The sequence below is a fragment of the Aegilops tauschii genome, chromosome 3 (assembly GCF_002575655.3).
Source record: "Aegilops tauschii subsp. strangulata cultivar AL8/78 chromosome 3, Aet v6.0, whole genome shotgun sequence".
In the NCBI taxonomy this organism is placed as follows: Eukaryota; Viridiplantae; Streptophyta; class Magnoliopsida; order Poales; family Poaceae; genus Aegilops; species Aegilops tauschii.
In genome coordinates this window covers 424421627-424440961 of record NC_053037.3, presented here as the reverse complement: position 1 = coordinate 424440961, position 19335 = coordinate 424421627, and positions in this window count along the sequence as shown.

The window sequence follows — 19335 nt, the reverse complement described above, 5'->3', positions numbered from 1 at the left end:
TCTATTTTCCATCATATTAATCTTCCAACACTTGGCTATTTTTATTGCCTTTTATTTTACTTTGCATCTTTATCATAAAATTTCACTTTCGTAAGTGACCGTGAAGGGATTGACAACCCCTTTATTGTGTTGGTTGCGAGGATTTTATTTGTTTGCGTATGTGCGAGGGACTCGTGCGTGGCTTCCTACTGGATTGATACCTTGGTTCTCAAAAACTGAGGGAAATACTTACGCTGCTTTACTGCATCACCCTTTCCTCTTCAAGGGAAAACCAACGCAGTGCTCAAGAGGTAGCAGCCACGGAGTCTTTAATTGTTATCAATAAATATGTTGTTTCGGATCAGGAAGAAGATGCCATGCTTTATTTCCCTCAAGATGGTCATGTTGAAGGGGGTACGGAGGAATGAGGCAACCACCTTATACATCCTTTTGACCAAACATTGATGTTATGGAAAATAAGAACAATTGCATCCATGTAAAGTTACTTTGGAAGTGTTGCATATGACATTTTTATTGTCTGTTGTCAGTGCATACACGACATTTTTACTAGGCATCGACAAACTAATCTACAATGTCGCAGTGAAGTCACACGAAAAACATGGTGTGTATAGCAATGATACTCTAGCAAGAAAACAACACATATATTCCGATGCTTATGCCCAACATAATTAGATTTATTTATAAATTGCTACATATGCCATATTTATTTATGCAAATTTCATATTAGTTTTTCAATCAACAGCAGATTCATATGGTATACAAAACTTTTTTGCAAGCAAGCAATTTGAATGGCAATCTCGAGTCATGGATGGCAAACAACAAAGAAGTAAAAGAGATAGAGAGCGGTATGTATGGATGACCAATGAAGAAAAAAAAGAAAAAGACTTAAAAAGCGTCGTGATTTTTATCATCAATACGATGGTTAAAATACTTGTGAGATGCATGTTGTCACTATATATTGACGGTCTAATACAACGTCTTATTGAAGTGAGGCGAAAAACATCATGTGTGCTCTAAGTTCAAAAATCCTTTGAGTTAGTAGCTACTCTTGAAGAATATGTTTCAAAGTGAGAAAAATTGCACTCGGCGGAAGTCCTCCGTGCACCACCCTCTCTCCAACCACTGCCCCTTCACCCCGTAGCAACGCACGGGCATGTTTCCTAGTATGATACCAAGATGAACTTAAAAATGTTCAAAAAACGAATCAAAGCAAGAAAACAAGGCTTTCATAGGCCGCCAAGCCTAAAGCTCCGAGGCTTTCATGGGCCGCCAAGCCACTGAGTTAACCTTTTACACTTTGTGAATCCGGCCGCACATGACCATTGTTTTAACCTTGACAAGTTCAGGGTCTATGTAAGATTGACTTGTCAAAAGTTGACAAGTTCAGGGTCTATGTAATATTAACTTGTCAAGAGTTCGGCTTGTCATTCTGGGATTACCCCGGCGGAGTGGCAGACTCTACAAAGCAGGAGAACCCGGAAGGTTTTGGTGAATACACCTGGTGTTCCAACCCAGCTCACAAGGGTATAGTAATGCTATGTTCTCTTTGGTGAATACACCTATGTTTGAACAAGAAGCCCCCAAGTGCTTTGTGGTGTTGCGCCGATCAAGAGGGATATTCACAGTTGTGCTCGATGAGCAGGAAGCCCCCAAGTGACCATTAGAGGTGTGGCATTGAGCCGATCAAGAGGGATATTCACAGCTATGCTCAATGAGCAGGAAGCCCCCAAATGACCATGGAAAGTGTGGCATTGAGCCGATCAAGAGGGATATTCACAGCTATGCTCAATGAGCAGGAAGCCCCCAAGCGACCATTAGGATGAAAAAGACTCGTTACTCTTGGAAACAAAACGACATAGGCCCTACATTATCAGGGATGCCGGCTTTATTATAATCATCATAATATATACATTGTCAAGATATGTACATTGTAAGAGCAGGTGGCTCAAGTGTAGTAAGGCCGGAGATGAGCAATATTCCATGGCCGACGGGTCTCCTCCTCCGACGTGCGTGAGTCCTTGCGGTCTCGAACATCGATAAGGTAGTATGATCCATTATTCAGATTCTTGCTGACCACAAAAGGCCCTTCCCAAGGTGGGGATAGTTTATGCATATTAGTCTGATCCTGAATAAGCCAGAGCACCAGGTCACTTTCTTGAAAAGTTCTGGTTTTAACCCGGCGGCTGTGATAGCAGCGTAGACCTTGCTGGTAAATCGCCGAACGAGCCACCGCGATGTCACGCTCCTCATCTAACAGGTCAAGTGCATCCTGACGTGCTTTTTCATTATCAGCTTCAACATAAGCCACCACACGGGGCGAGTCGTGACGGATGTCACTAGGGAGAACCGCCTCTGCTCCGTAAACCATGAACAAGGGCGTGTAACCCGTAGATCTATTGGGGGTAGTATTGATACTCCATAACACGGAAGGAAACTCCTCCACCCAACAACCTGGCGTCCTTTGTAGAGGAACCATAAGCCGGGGCTTGATGCCTCTCAAAATTTCTTGATTGGCTCTCTCAGCTTGACCATTGGATTGGGGGTGAGCCACGAACGATACATCAAGTCGAATATGCTCACATTGACAGAACTCTTTCATAGCACCCTTGGACAAGTTAGTGCCATTATTAGTTATAATGCTGTGGGGAAAACCAAAGTGGAAAATCACTTTTTTGATGAGTTGAACCGCTGTTGCCGCGTCACACTTACTGACCGATTCTGCTTCGACCCACTTTGTGAATTTGTCAACCGCCACCAAAAGGTGGGTCTTTTTGTCCTTGGACCTTTTAAAAGGCCCAACCATATCAAGCCCCCAGAATGCAAATGGCCAAGCAATAGGAATCATCCGCAATTCTTGAGCCGGTACATGAGCTCGCCGTGAAAACTTCTGACAACCATCACATTTACTGACTAGATCCTCAGCATCAGCGCGAGCCGTCAGCCAATAAAACCCATGACGGAAAGCCTTGGCCACGAGAGATTTAGAACCGACATGATGACCACAATCTCCTTCATGAATTTCTCGTAGAATCTCACATCCTTCCTCAGGAGAAACACAACGTTGAAACGCCCCTGTGACACTGCGATGATGCAACACTCCATTGACAATAGTCATTGACTTAGACCGCCGGGTTATCTGTCTGGCCAAAGTTTCATCCTCAGGCAACTCTCCCTGGGTCATATAAGCCAAATATGGAACTGTCCAATCAGGAATCGCATGAAGAGCCGCCACCAACCGTGCTTCCAGGTCAGGAATAGCCTAATCTTCCTCTATAGGTAATTTTACAAAAGGGTTATACAGAATATCCAGGAAAGTGTTAGGTGGCACCGGCTCACGCTGAGACCCTAATCGGCTTAAGGCATCAGCCGCCTCATTTTTTCCTGCGATCAACATGCTCAACTTGGTGTCCTTTAAAGTGACCTGCAATAGCATCAACCTCTCGATGGTAAGCCACCATGAGTGGATCCTTGGAATCCCAAGTGCCAGAAACTTGCTGAGCTACCAGATCTGAGTCGTTGAAACACCTCGCCCGGCTTAAGTTCATCTGCTTAGCCATCCGAAGACCATGGAGCAGGGCCTCATACTCAGTTGCATTGTTAGTACAAGGGAACATCAACCGGAGAACATAAGAAAATTTATCCCCTCGTGGGGAAGTTAATACAACTCCAGCCCCCAAGCCGTCCAACTGGCTAGACCCATCAAAGTGAATAGTCCAGTATGTGTTATCTGGCTTCTCTTCAGGCATCTGCAACTCTGTCCAATCATTGATGAAATCCACAAGTGCTTGAGATTTGATGGTTGTACGAGGCACATACTTCAAACCATGAGGCCCAAGCTCAATGGCCCATTTGGCTACCCGACCTGTGGCTTCTCTATTTTGAATGATATCCCCTAAAGGGGCAGAACTAACCACGGTGATAGGATGACCCAGAAAATACTGCTTAAGCTTCCGGCTAGCCATAAAAACCCCATACCCGAGCTTCTGCCAATGCGGATACCTCTGCTTGGACTCAATAAGTACCTCACTGATGTAGTAAACCGATCGTTGAACTGGATATTCCTTGCCTATCTCATTCCTTTCCACCACAATGGCTACACTGACAGCTCGGCTATTGGCAGCCACATACAACAACAAAGGCTCTTTGTCAATGGGAGCAGCGAGAACGGGCGGCTCAGCCAACTGTCTCTTCAAATCTTCAAACACTTGATTAGCAGCATCACTCCAAACAAAGTAATCTGTCTTCTTTATCATCTGGTAAAGAGGGATAGCCTTCTCACCCAACCGGCTTATGAACCGGCTTAAGGCTGCAATACGACCCGCCAAACGCTGAACATCATTAATACATGCCGGTTTAGCCAGAGAGGTGATGGCTTTTATATTCTCCGGGTTAGCTTCAATACCTCGTTTAGAAACCAGAAAACCCAAAAGCTTACCAGCTGGTACACCAAAGACACACTTGGCCGGGTTAAGCATCATCTTATAAACCCGGAGATTGTCAAAGGTATCCTTCAAATCATCGATTAGGGTCTCCTACTTTCTGGATTTCACCACAATGTCATCCACATAAGCATGAACATTATGCCCGATTTGATTATGAAGGCAATTTTGCACACACCATTGGTAAGTCGCCTGGGCACTCTTGAGCCCAAAGGGCATGGACACATAGCAGAAGGCTCCAAACGGAGTAATGAACATTGTCTTCTTCTGGTCCTTAACTGCCATTTTGATCTGATGATAACCAGAATAAGCATCTAAAAAGCTCAAATGCTCACAACCCGCCGTAGCATCAATAATTTGATCAATACGAGGGAGAGCAAAAGGATCAGCCGGACAAGCTTTATTTAAGTCCGTGTAATCCACACACGTACGCCAAGTGCCGTTCTTCTTAAGCACCAGCACCGGGTTAGCCAACCACTCAGGATGAAAAACTTTGACAATGAACCCAGCCGCCAAGAGCCGGGCCACTTCTTCACCAATGGCCTTACGCCTCTGTTCATTAAAACAACGAAGGAATTGCTTGAACGGCTTAAACTTCGGATCAATATTAAGAGTGTGCTTAGCGAGTTCCCTCAGTACACCTGGCATGTCAGAAGGTTTCCATGCAAAGATGTCCCGGTTCTCACGGATGAACTCGATGAGCGCGCCTTCCTATTTCGGATCCAGATTAGCACTGATGCTGAACTGCTTGGATGAATCGCCAGGAACGAAATCAACTAGCTTAGTGTCATCTGCCGACTTAAACTTCAGGACCGGGTCATGCTCCATAGTTGGCTTCTTCAAAGATGTCATATCTGCCGGGTCAACATTATCTTTGTAAACTTCAATTCCTCTGTTGGACAGACAGACTCAGATACACAGCGTCACCTTCTTCACACTCCAAAGCTATCTTCCGGCTTCCATGCACTGTGATAGTCCCTTTGTGACCTGACATTTTGAGCTGCAGATAAACATAACAAGGCCGTGCCATGAACTTGGAATAAGCCGACCGTCCAAACAGAGCGTGATACGGACTCTGAATCTTGACCACTTCAAAGGTTAGCGTCTCAGCCCGGGAGTCATGGTCGTCTCCAAAGGCCACTTCCAAAGCGATCTTACCCACCGGATAGGCCGACTTACCGGGCACCACTCCAGGGAAAACAGTATTGGACGACTTAAGATTTTTGTCAGTTAATCCCATACGACGGAAAGTATCATAATAAAGGATATTGATACTGTTGCCTCCATCCATGAGTACTTTGGTGAACTTGTACCCTCCAACCTGAGGTGCCACCACCAAAGCCAATTGACCCGGATTATCAACCCGGGGCGGGTGATCCTCACGACTCCACACAATGGGCTGCTTGGACCATCGCAGGTAACGGCGAACTGCCGGCTCAACGGCGTTTACAGCTCTTTTACGGAGCTTCTGGTCTTGCTTGCATACACTCGTGGTGAAGACGTGGTACTGCCCACTATTCAATTGCTTTGGGTTACTTTGATACCCAGATTGCTGTTGTTGATTCCTTTGACCGGACTGTTGATGATAACCACCCTGATAGCCTTGATTGCTTGGGTGACCCTGGAAACCGGAATTAGAACCGCCACCACCATAGCCCGGGCCATGAAAACCGCCACCACCGGAACCTGAGCCGCCACCCGGCCCATGATTGTTTTGGAATAAATCAGAATTTTTGAACTCCTTCATAATGTAGTAATCCTTCCAAAGGTGTCTGGACGGTCTTTCCCGTGAACCATGCTTTGGGCTGGGCTGATTCAGCATCTGCTCAAGATTGAGACCTGACCCTCCTGCCCGAGGAGGTGGCTTCCCCTTACGACGTTGACCATTATTCTGTGTAATGGTATTGGCCACAAAATCTGAATTACTATCGGCCTTGCGCTTACCATTGCCCCCTGGCTCGCCGGGTTAAGATGCTGACCCTTGGTGTTACCACTCTTCTTTCCCTTTCCCGGCTTTTCATCATCAGACTCGGGGTCCTTGGTACTATCAGAGTCGGCATATTTAATTAGAGCCCATGTCATTGCAGTGGCGCTTGAGCCACCCTAGCTTCTGTTTAAGAGGCAAAAACGGCAATTCTTCTCTAACATTAGGACTGCTGAGCCGGCATTGATGTTATCCGATGAGTGCAAGATAGCTTTGACCCGGCGCACCCAATGGGTCTTTGACTCGCCCTCTTCTTGGGCGCAGGCATCCAAATCCACAATTGACATGGGCTACTTGCATGTATCCTTAAAATTCTGGATAAACCGGGCCTTTAACTCGGCCCATGACCCGATGGAGTTGGCAGGCAGCCCTTTTAACCAAGTACGGGCCGTCCCATCCAGCATTATGGTGAAGTATTTGGCACATGCAGCATCGCTAACCTCCAGCAGCTCCATGGCCATCTCGTAACTCTCAATCCACACTTGAGGGGGTAAGTCGGCTGTGTAGTTGGGCACCTTACGAGGTCCTTTGAAATCATTGGGCAGACGCTCATTACGCAGAGCCGGCACTAAACATGGTGCACCGGTGCTTCTAGAGGTCATGCCTGCCTCCACCGAAGTTGTCGGATAAACCGGAAGATGTTGATGAGCCGTCTACTAAGCCGCCAGCTCAGCTTCTCGACGTGCTCTGTCCTGGTCCACCAAATCCTGAACACCACCACGCGCCGGGTCATGTCCACGAGGCTGGTTACGGTGCCTGTCACTGCTTGAGACGGCCGGTGAGTCCATGTGTCTGCTATAACTCTGGCTTGGGCAAGGGGTCGAGTGAATCCTCTCACGACTGTAAGAATATGCCTCCTGTTGTACCAGAGCTGTCTGAAGAAGCTCTCTCGCCCTCCATGTTTCAACCGCAGCTAGAGACTCGCCTTCAACTGGGAGAGCCGCCAATCGTGTAGCCGCAGCGATCATGTTATCCAACGGGTTAGAATAATGACCCGGTGGTGTCGGCACATATCGTGGCGGGGTATTATTCAGACGAGGCGGGTCCGCTGTGCGCGGCTGAACCAGCGCTCCGGTCCTAGGCATGGTCACCACCAGATTTACCTCTGACGGGTTACTGGTCCCCGCCCCAGGCGTAGCAAAAAGGTTCCGCAGATCATAAACCGGGGGTAGACGACTCCGGCGCTTCCTCCTTAAAATCTCGTTTGAAGCGTTCTGATCCACCGTAAGCCGATAAGAATCCGCTTGAATCCGCTGTGCCCGAGCATCCAACACAGCTCACTCCGCAGTCATCCTGGCGCCCTCAGCCGCCAGATCCTCCTTGGCTTGTGCTATCTCATCACGCAATTTCGCAACCTCTGCGTTGTGCTGATCTTGATTCGTCGGGTTAACATTTGCTGCTAACAATGTTGCCAGACTATCCAGTAAGTCGGTCAATACCTGAGCCGGCGGGCGCACAGGGCCTCCTGCCCCGGCTGCCGTTGCCGCTGCAGACCCGGAAATCATCGCCGCTGCAGTTGTAGAATTCTGCGCTGGGTGTGTACCGGCCATGAAAATTGCAACCCTATTCGGCGGCTCATAGGGGTCCCGAATATTGTCGCCATCGGAATAGCCCCCAAGCCGGCCATCTTGCAGCTGATACATTGAATTAGTCTCGCTTGTGGACGATTCACCATCAGAGTAGATGGCTGTCTCACCGCCGGACACGAATCCTTCCTCAAATTCCGCCCCATGGATGAATCCAACGAAGGCGCGCTTCACGGCGGGTTGAACTCGGGCAGATCGTGCGCGCTGAGCCGTCTCGATGATGTCGGTGCATTTGTCCGGCTCAGGGCCCGGTTCGCCGATCTTGCCGATAAAGACGTGGATTCCGCTGAAGGGGACCCGGTACCTGTACTCGATTGAGCCGGCCTCGGGGCCCCAGCCTGCATCGTCGATGTAGAGCTTGCCGCGATGACTCTTGGTCATCCAGCCCACAACATATCCCTTGATCCCTTCGAAATTGCCCTTCAAGAACTCGAAACCACCGTGCGACTACCCCACAGTGGGCGCCAACTGTCGTGGAGTTGTCACGGCAGATGTCCTAGTGTGAGGACTTAGTTGTGGAGCCATCGCAACGTGATTAGCTTAAAGGGGTTAATGGGTCAAAGGACACAGGAAGTTTATACTGGTTCAGCCCCTTGTGGTGAAGGTAAAGGCCTAATCCAGTTTGAGGTGGTATTGCTTATGTCTCGATTACCAGGGAGCGATTACGCTTGACCTAGCTTTCGGTCTGTTGTCTCTCTCCCTAAACTGCCGTCGGGTCAGCCCTTTATATACATAGGTTGACGCCCTGCGGCTTACAGAGTCCCGGTCGGCTCATAAATGTGTCCGGCCTGGTAACTAATTACACTTGCCTTACAATACAAGTTATAAATATATGGCGGTTTACACTTTATGGGCTTTAAGCCGCCTTCGGTCTTTGGGCCTTTTAACAAGTCTCCCCTATGAACCGCCATCTTTAACATCTTCATGGGCCTCATCCTATGAACCGCCATTGGGATAACCCGGCCCCTCCTGGGCGGGTCATACCTAATAGTCATATCCCCAACACTTTCCCATCCTTCTTATCCGCCAAATACTTGGGGATGTTCCGCTTCCAGTGACCAGTCCCTTTGCAGCAGAAGCACTCAGTCTCATGCTTAGGTCTAGACTTGGGCTTCTTCACTTGAGCAGCAACTTGCTTGCCGTTCTTCTTGAAGTTCCCCTTCTTTCCTTTACTCTTTTTCTTGAAACTGGTGGTCTTGTTGACCATCAACACTTGATGCTCCTTCTTGATTTCTACCTCCGCAGCTTTTAGCATTACGAAGATCTCGGGAATTGTCTTATCCATCCCTTGCATATTATAGTTCATCATGAAGCTCTTGTAGCTTGGTGGAAGTGATTGAAGAACTCTGTCAATGACACTATCATCAGGAAGATTAACTCCGAGCTGAGTTAAGTGGTTGTGGTACACAGACATTTTGAGTATATGTTCACTGACAGAACTATTCTCCTACATCTTGTAGCTGTAGAACTTATTGGAGATTTCATATCTCTCAATCCGGGCAATTGCTTGAAATATTAACTTCAACTCCTGGAACATCTCATATGCTCCATGACGTTCAAAACGTCGTTGAAGTCATGGTTCTAAGCCATAGAGCATGGCACACTGAACTATCGAGTAGTCATCAACACGCGACTGCCAGGCATTCACAATGTCTGCAGTTGCCGGCGCGGGTGGTACAACTAGCGGTGCTTCCAGGACAAAATTCTTCTATGCAGCAATGAGGATAATCCTCAAGTTATGGATCCAGTCTGTGTAGTTGCTACCATCATCTTTCAACTTAGCTTTCTCTAGGAACGCATTAAAATTCGAAGGAACAGTAGCACGGGCCATTGATCTACAACAACATAGACATGCAAAATACTATCAGGTACTAAGTTCATGATAAATTAAAGTTCAATTAATCATATTACTTAAGAACTCCCACTTAGACAGACATCCCTCTAATCATCTAAGTGATCACGTGATCCAAATCAACTAAACAATGTCAGATCATCACGTGAGATGGAATAGTTTTCAATGGTGAACATCACTATGTTGACCATATCTACTATATCATTCATGCTCGACCTTTTGTTCTGAGTGTTCCCAGGCCATATCTGCATAGCTAGGCTCATCAAGTTTAACCCGAGTATTCTGCGTGTGCAAAACTGGCTTGCACCCGTTGTATGTGAACGTAGAGCTTATCACACCTGATCATCACGTGGTGTCTAGGCACGACGAACTGTCGCACCGGTGCATACTCAGGGAGAACACTTATACCTTGAAATTTAGTGAGAGATCATCTTATAATGCTACCGCCGAACTAAGCAAAATAAGATGCATAAAGGATAAACATCACATGCAATCAATATAAGTGATATGATATGGCCATCATCATCTTGTGCCTTTGATCTCCATCTCCAAAGCACCGTCATGATCACCATCGTCACCGGCTTGACACCTTGATCTCCATCGAAGCATCGTTGTCGTCTCGCCAACTATTGCTTCTATGACTATTGCTACCGCTTAGTGATAAAGTAAAGCAATTACATGGCGATTGCATTGCATACAATAAAGCGACAACCATATGGCTCCTGCCAGTTGCCGATAACTCTGTTACAAAACATGATCATCTCATACAACAATTTATATCATCACGTCTTGACCATATCACATCACAACATGCCCTGCAAAAACAAGTTAGATGTCCTCTACTTTGTTGTTGCAAGTTTTACGTGGCTGCTACAGGTTTAGCAAGAACCGTTCTTACCTACGCATCAAAACCACAATGATTTTTCATCAAGTGTGTTGTTTTAACCTTCAACAAGGACCGGGCGTAGTCACACTCGATTCAACTAAAGTTGGAGAAACAGACACTCACTAGCCACCTGTGTGTGAAGCACGTCAGTAGAACCAGTCTCGCGTAAGTGTATGCGTAATGTCGGTCTGAGCCGCTTCATCCAACAATACCGCGAATCAAAGTATGACATGCTGGTAACCAGTATGACTATTATCGCCCACAACTCTTTGTGTTCTACTCGTGCATATAACATCTACGCATAGACCTGGCTCGGATGCCACTGTTGGGAAACGCAGTATTTCAAAAAATTTACCTACGATCACGCAAGATCTATCTATGTGATGCATAGCAACGAGCGGGAGAGTGTGTCCACGTACCCTCGTAGACCGAAAGCGGAAGCGTTAAGTAATGCGGTTGATGTAGTCGAACGTCTTCGCGATCCAACCGATCAAGTACCGAACGCACGGCACCTCCGCGATCTGCACACGTTCAGCTCGGTGACGTCCCTCGTACTCTTGATCCAGCAAAGGCCGAGGGAGAGTTTTGTCAGCACGACGGTGTGATGATGGTGATGATGAAGTTACCGACGCATGGCTTCACCTAAGCACTACAACGATATGACCGAGGTGGTTATCTGTGGAGGGGGGCACCGCACACGGCTAAGACAACTGTCAACTTGTGTGTCTATGGGGTGCCCCCCTCCCCCGTATTTAAACGAGTAGAGGAGGGGAGGGCCGGCCCTCACTATGGCGCGCCCCAAGGGGGATTCCTACTCCTAGTAGGAGTAGGTCCCCCCCCTCCCCTAGTTGGAGTAGGAGAAGAAGGAAGAGGGAGAGGGAGAGAAGGAAAGGGGGGCTGCCCCCACCCCAATTCGAATTGGGCTTGGGGGGCACGCCCGAAGGAAATATGCCCTAGAGGAAATAATAAAGTTATTATTTTATTTCCTTATATCATGAGAAATGTTTCTTATTCATGCTATAATTGTATGAACCGGAAACTTGATACATGTGTGAATACATAGACAAAACAAAGTGTCCCTAGTATGCCTCTACTTGACTAGCTTGTTTATCAAGGATGGTTATGTTTCCTAGCCATAGACATGTGTTGTCATTTGATGAACGGGATCACATCATTATAGAATGATGTGATGGACAAGACCCATCCATTAGCTTAGCACTATGATCATTTAGTTTGTTGCTATTGCTTCCATCATGACTTATACATGTTCCTCTGACTATGAGATTATGCAACTCCCGAATACCAGAGGAACACTTAGTGTGCAATCAAACATCACAATGTAACTGGGTGATTATAAAGATGCTCTATAGGTGTCTCAGATGGTGTTTGTTGAGTTGGCATAGATCGAGATTAGGATTTGTCAGTCCGATTGTCAGAGATGTATCTCTAGGCCCTCTCCGTACTGCACATCACTATAAGCCTTGCAAATAATGTGACTAATGAGTTAGTTGCGGGACGATGCATTAGAACGAGTAAAGAGACTTGCCGGTAAGGAGATTGAACTAGGTATGAGGAAACCGACGATCAAATCTCGGGCAAGTAACATACCGATGACAAAGGGAACAACGTATGTTGTTATGCGGTTTGACCGATAAAGATCTTCATAGAATATGTAGGAGCCAATATGAGCATCCAGGTTCCGCTATTGGTTATTGACCGAAGATGTGTCTCGGTCATGTCTACATAGTTCTCGAACCCGTAGGGTCCGCACGCTGAACCTTCGATGACGATTTGTATTATGAGTTATGTGATTTGATGACCGAAGTTTTTTTGGAGTCCCGGATGAGTTCACGGACATGACGAGGAGTCTCGAAATGGTCGAGAGGTAAAGATTGATATATTGGAAGGCTATATTCGGACATCGAAAAGGTTCCGAGTGATTCGGGTATTTTTTCAGAGTACCGGAGAGTTACGGGAATTCGCCGGGGAAGTATTGGGCCTTAATGGGCCATACAGGAAAGGAGAGAAGGGCCTCAAGGGGTGGCCACGCGCCCCCCATGGACTGGTCCGAATTGGACTAGGAAGGGGCGGCCGAATCCTACTTGGACCGGGAGTCCAAGTAGGACTCCCCCTTTTGGCGCGCCCCCTCTAGGGTCGGCCTCCTCTTCCTCCCTCCTTTATATACGTGGGAAGGGGCACCCCAAAGAAACACAAGTTAATCTTTAGCCATGTGCGATGCCCCCCTCCACAGTTTTACACCTCGGTCATATCATCGTAATACTTAGGCGAAGCCCTACGCCGGTAACTTCATCATCACCGTCACCACGCTGTCGTGCTGACGAAACTCTCCCTCGGCCTCAACTGGATCAAGAGTTCGAGGGACATCACCGAGCTGAACGTGTGCAGATCACGGAGGTGCCGTGCGTTCGGTACTTGGATCGGTTGGATCGCGAAGAAGTTCAACTACATCAACCGAGTTACTAAATGCTTCCGCTTTCGGTCTACGAGGGTACGCGGACACACTCTCCTCGCTCGTTGCTATGCTTCTCCTAGATAGATCTTGCATGATCGTAGGCAATTTTTTTGAAATACTACATTCCCAAACAGTGGCATCCGAGCCAGGTCTATGCGTAGATGTTATATGCACGAGTAGAACACAAAGAGTTGTGGGTGATAATAGTCATACTGCTTACCAGCATGCCATACTTTGATTCGGCGGTATTGTTGGATGAAGCGGCCCAGACCAACATTACATGACTGCTTTCATGAGACTGGTTCTACCACCGTGCTTCGCACACAGGTGGCTAGTGGATGTCTGTTTCTCCAACTTTAGTTGAATCGAGTGTGACTACGCCCGGTCCTTGTTGAAGGTTAAAACAACACACTTGACGAAAAATCGTTGTGGTTTTTGATGCGTAGGTAAGAACGGTTCTTGCTAAGCCCGTAGCAGCCACGTAAAACTTGCAACAACAAAGTAGAGGACGTCTAACTTGTTTTTGCAGGTCATGTTGTGGTGTGATATGGTCAAGACGTGATGATATATAAATTGTTGTATGAGATGATCATGTTTTGTAACAGAGTTATCGGCAACTGGCAGGAGCCTTATGGTTGTCGCTTTATTGTATGAAATGCAATCGCCATGTAATTGCTTTACTTTATCTCTAAGCGGTAGCGATAGTCGTAGAAGCAATAGTTGGCGAGACAACAACGATGCTTCGATGGAGATCAAGGTGTCAAGCCGATGACGATGGTGATCATGACGGTTCTTTGGAGATGGACATCAAAGGCACAAGATGATGATGGCCATATCATATCACTTGTATTGATTGCATGTGATGTTTATCTTTTATGCATCTTATTTTGCTTAGTACGGCGGTAGCATTATAAGATGATCTCTCACTAAAATTTCAAGGTACAAGTGTTCTCCCTGAGTATGCACCGTTGCGACAGTTCGTCGTGCCGAGACACCACGTGATGATCGAGTGTAATAAGCTCTACGTTCACATACAACGGGTGCAAGCCAGTTTTGCACACGCAGAATACTCGGGTTAAACTTGACGAGTCTAGCATATGCAGATATGGCCTTGGAACACTGAGACCAAAAGGTCGAGCGTGAATCATATAGTAGATATGATCAACATAGTGATGTTCACCATTGAAAGCTACTCCATCTCACGTGATGATCGGACATGGTTTAGTTGATTTGGATCACGTGATCACTTAGATGATTAGAGGGATGTCTATCTAAGTGGGAGTTCTTAAGTAATATTATTAATTGAACTTTAATTTATCATGAACTTAGCCCTGATAGTATTTGCATAACTATGTTGTAGATCAATAGCTCGCGATGTAGCTCCCCGTTTATTTTTGATATGTTCCTAAAGAAAAACTATGTTGAAAGATGATAGTAGCAATGATGCAGACTAGGTTCGTGATCTGAGGATTATCCTCATTGCTGCAAAGAAGAATTATGTCCTTGATGCACCGCTAGGTGACGGACCTATTGCAGGAGCAGATAACAGACGTTATGAATGTTTGACAAGCTCGGTATGATAACTACTTGATTGTTTAGTGCGCCATGCTTTAAGGCTTAGAACCGGGACTTCAGCATATGAGATGTTCCAAGAGCTGGAATTGGTATTTCAGACTCATGCCCGAGTCGAGAGGTATGAGACCTCTGACAAGTACTTTGCTGTAACATCCGAAATTTTCAATTTGGAATGTTATACATAGGTCATCTTATGCATATCACATTTTATTTGCATTTTGGTAGTGATCCTAAAAATCCTAAGCAACTCAAGGACCCACGGAGAGAGTTGGGGATTTTATTATTTTCGTATTTGAATTTTCTCAAATATTGAAACGGGAATCATTTTGGTTTTAATTATTTTTCTCTCCAAAATTATTTCATAATTAAAATATATGAGAGGAGATAATATGACTTCTCCAAAATAAATGAAATATTGCAGGAAAAATGTTAAAATCAAATAAATAATTTTATTTGGATTTTATCGCTATTTTGTTTGAATTAGAAAAATATGCATTTTTCACAATTGCATTTTTAGGCCAATAAAATGTTCACTTTGTTATAAATATTTGGGATATTTAAATTAGTGCCCCTGGTTCCTTAGTTGTGCTCACTTTTCCCCACGCTCCAAACTTTTGCTCACTTTTCCCCTCTTCCTTAGCTGAAACTCTCACAAATGCTCATAGCGGGCGTTTGCCGTCTTGACCGTCCATTGACCGTTAATTGCTGACGAGTGGGGCCGAGTCTTCGTCTGACTGTTGCTTGCTGACGGGTGGGACCGCAAGGAGACACGTATTGGGCAGCTTGTCTGAATGTGAAACATCCCAATCTAGATAGGCCGCACTGCACCGCGCCGCCCCTCCCCCTCCGCCGGCGTCGTGCCGCGTCCACCACAGTTGTTTCCTCCACCCTATGCCCCTATTCAGTTCGTCGGCGACGCCGCGTCTCCGCCAGATATAGCCCACCTCCCCACCTAGGATTACATAGCGATGTTGAGTGAGGATGGCCGGAATGTAGTCGACCGTGGAGAGGATTGGGTGGAATCTGCGGCAGATAATTCATGGATTAAACCTGGGTAAGCATTGTTTCCTCTCGAATTGACGTTCTAAGTCGTATTGTAGGCCATATTTGACTTCTGTTTGCTTGAATCGTTTGAATTTGTGCTCGATTTTACCCGGCTAACTGAAGCCTTTGTTTCCTCAAAAAAATAGGATTGATCCCGTGCTGGCTTTCCGGCTGGCGATTAGAATGGAAACTAGTGTGCTGCGTGGTACTAAACCGCATTTGATTTCATCATTTTTCTATCCCAAAGTGGTAGAAACCAGCATATCTTTCAAAGATTTGCGAGCTGAGCTCCGAAACACCTATCCCTGGAGTGATGCCGATGTTGTTGAACTGAATTACTTCAGCAGTGACGAGCAAAGATTTCTCCCACTAACTTGCGACGATCATATGCCGTTGCTTTTTGCTGGGATTGCTGGCTGCCGATTTGGTAAACTCCAAATCGATGTGCTTCAGCCACGCGCAGAACGGGCGAAGGGGAAGGGAGTTCAGACATCATCTGTCTGTGCTAATAGCCAGCACCCCGGCACTCCTTGTAGGTCGACACCAAGTAAAGCAAGTGGTTCATGGAGCCAGAACATGCCTGCTGCCAATTCTGGTTCCGATTCAGCTGCTGCTTCTCGTTTACCTTCTGCAGTTGGTGTAGAAGAAGATGCAGAACCTGACGAGGCAGTGCCTACAAATGATGATGAAGACGTGATGATGTTTCCTGAACTGGTCGATGTAGCCAGTCAGCAAGCAGTGGATGACGAATATATGGAGGAGCCCATCAGCCAAGCTAGGTTTGATGACACTGACGATGAAGAGAAGGTGGAGAACATGGAGAGCTTAATCAAGGATGAATACGATGGTGATGACATGCCAACAATTGAGTGGAACAGGGAAAAACCTGAGCTTAGTGTAGGTACCATTTTCCAATCAATGGTGGACTGTCGGAATGCAGTGACAACATGGTGCATTATATCTGAAAACACCTATAAGATTAAAAGGAGTGAGCCAGCAAGGTTCACAGTATTTTGTCCATATCCTAGGTGTAGGTGGAAGTTGCATGCATCTCGTATGATCAAGAGCAAATATATTCAGGTAATCCAAGTTCAGTTAGTAATTTAGTTTCAGATCGTTGAGTAAGGTTTCTCGACTGTTTTTTACCCTTTTATTTTGTTTCAGATAAAGAAAAACCCACACAAGCACACATGTCCACCTGGAGGGGGAGGGGGGAAGGCCAAAACCAAGCTAGCAAAAACTAGGTGGGTGGCAGATGCTATATTGGATTGGCTGAGAGAAGAACCTGGACTTGGTCCAACAGCACTCCATGGGAAGCTTTTTGAGAAGTACAAGATAGAAATTCCTTACATGAGAATTTTCAATGCTAGGGAAAGGGCTCTTGACAGAATTAATGGTCAATGGAATGACAGTTTTCAGCTGCTTTACACTTTCAAAGCTGAAGTGGAGATGGCAAGTCCAGGGAGTGTTGTAGAGATTGACAAGCATACAGTTCCATTCAAAATAAAAGGGAAGTCATTTGAGAAGGAGTGCTTCAGAAGGGCTTTTGTTTGCTTCAAGGCTTGCTGGCAGGGGTTTCTAGATGGTTGCATGCCCTATTTGGCTGTAGATGCTACACATTTGACTGGAAGATGGAGAGGACAGCTAGTAGCAGCTTCTGCAGTTGATGGACACAACTGGCTATTCCCAGTTGCATTTGGTGTGGTGGAGGCAGAGTCTGAGGAAAGTTGGGTCTGGTTTCTGCAGCAGTTGCGCAACATTATAGGCACACCCCCAGGTTTAGCTATACACACAGATGCTTGCAAGGGTTTAGAGAGTGCAGTGGAAATTGTATTCCCTGGAGTGGAGCATAGGGAATGTATGCGACACCTAGCGCATAATTTCAAAAAGAAGTTCAAAGGTAAAGTTTATGATGAGAACTTATGGCCAGCATCATACACATGCAGCAAAAGGAAGCATGAACACCATTTGAGAGTGTTGTATGCTCAAAATCCTCTTGTGAAGGAGTACATGGATGCACATCATGGTAAGGTGTGGTCAAGAAGGCAATTCAACGAAATCTGCAAAGTAGATTATGTGACCAGTAACCTTGCAGAATGCTTCAATTCAAAGTTCAAGTCAGTGAAAGGGCTCTTGTTGTGGCAAGCATTTGACAAGATGAGGCAAATGATCATGATAAAGATGGCTCTTCGCAAAAGAATTGCAGAAACACAATATGTTGGTCATCAAATGCTCCCATCACTGATTAAGGCATTGCACTTGAAGGCAAGAGGACTGAAGATGAAATGTATTCGATCTGGTACATATGAGGGAGAGGTTACATATACTGACACTAAAAATAGGGTATGGAGGTATCCTGTGAACCTAAGTACTAGAGAATGTACTTGTAGGCAATGGCAGATCCGTGGGAAGCCATGCATACATGCCCTACATCTGATGACCGTTATCGGGGGTGCAGATGGTGAAGTTGATCAATATTGCTCTGAGTATTTCTCTGTTGCCAAATTTATGTCTGCTTATGCTGACAATGTGCCTGCACTATTGGGGAAACATCAATGGAACATAGTAGATCCAGGGTTCAAACTCCACGCTCCTGTCATTACTAGACCACCAGGAAGACCAAGGAACCAGAGGATTAGAGCAGGTGAGGAGGGTTGTCTACCAAAGAAGCGTGCTTGCAAAAAATGTGGAGTTCTGGGGCATATTGCTAGGCTTTGTACCAATGCAGTGGATGCATCATTTGGAGAGGAGGAAAGATGGACAGCAGCCAATGCTGAGGAGAATGCAGCAGCAATGGAGACTGAAGCTGCAGTGGAGAAGGCAGCAGCAATTGAAGTAGTGGAGAATGCAGCAGCAAATGAAGCATCTTGGTATGTGTTTGCACCCTTTGTAGAATGCAGCTACCCTTTTGTTTGCATTTGTTGTCTTTTTTGCCTATGGCTTATAATTTTATTTACCAGCTCTAGGGAGAAAAGGCCAAGAGATGAAGAAGCAGAAGATTTTGAAACCATGGCCTTTGATGGTTTTGAAGCTATAAGAGAGGAAGAGGGGGGGTAATTTTTCCAACTGTGCCTTTAAAGATTATTGAACCCATAGATGACCGTCAAATGGTCGTCAAGTGCTCGGCGAGTGGAACTACTCCATCAACACCTCCACGGGGAAAACCCCAAGTAAAGCCCAAGATCAAAAGGAACAAGAGTCTGAAAGAAAAGAGCATCTCAACTAGGGAAACCAGGAGCAAGACGGTGAAGCCAGCTGCAAACACAAGGAGCAAGTCGAAAATTTGAATTAAGTTGTTGGGAAATGTTTGTGTTGTCAATTTGAAGGCGAGTCGATCGCTTAAAACTTGGTAGATTTGTATTAAGATGTTGGCATCTTAAAACTTGGTATATTTGAGCTACTGTGAAAACTTATCAGTTGTAATAAGGGATCCCTTGTAATAATGTAGCTTCTACTTTGGTTTCTTATTTGTGTCAGAATTCAAATTTCCATCAAA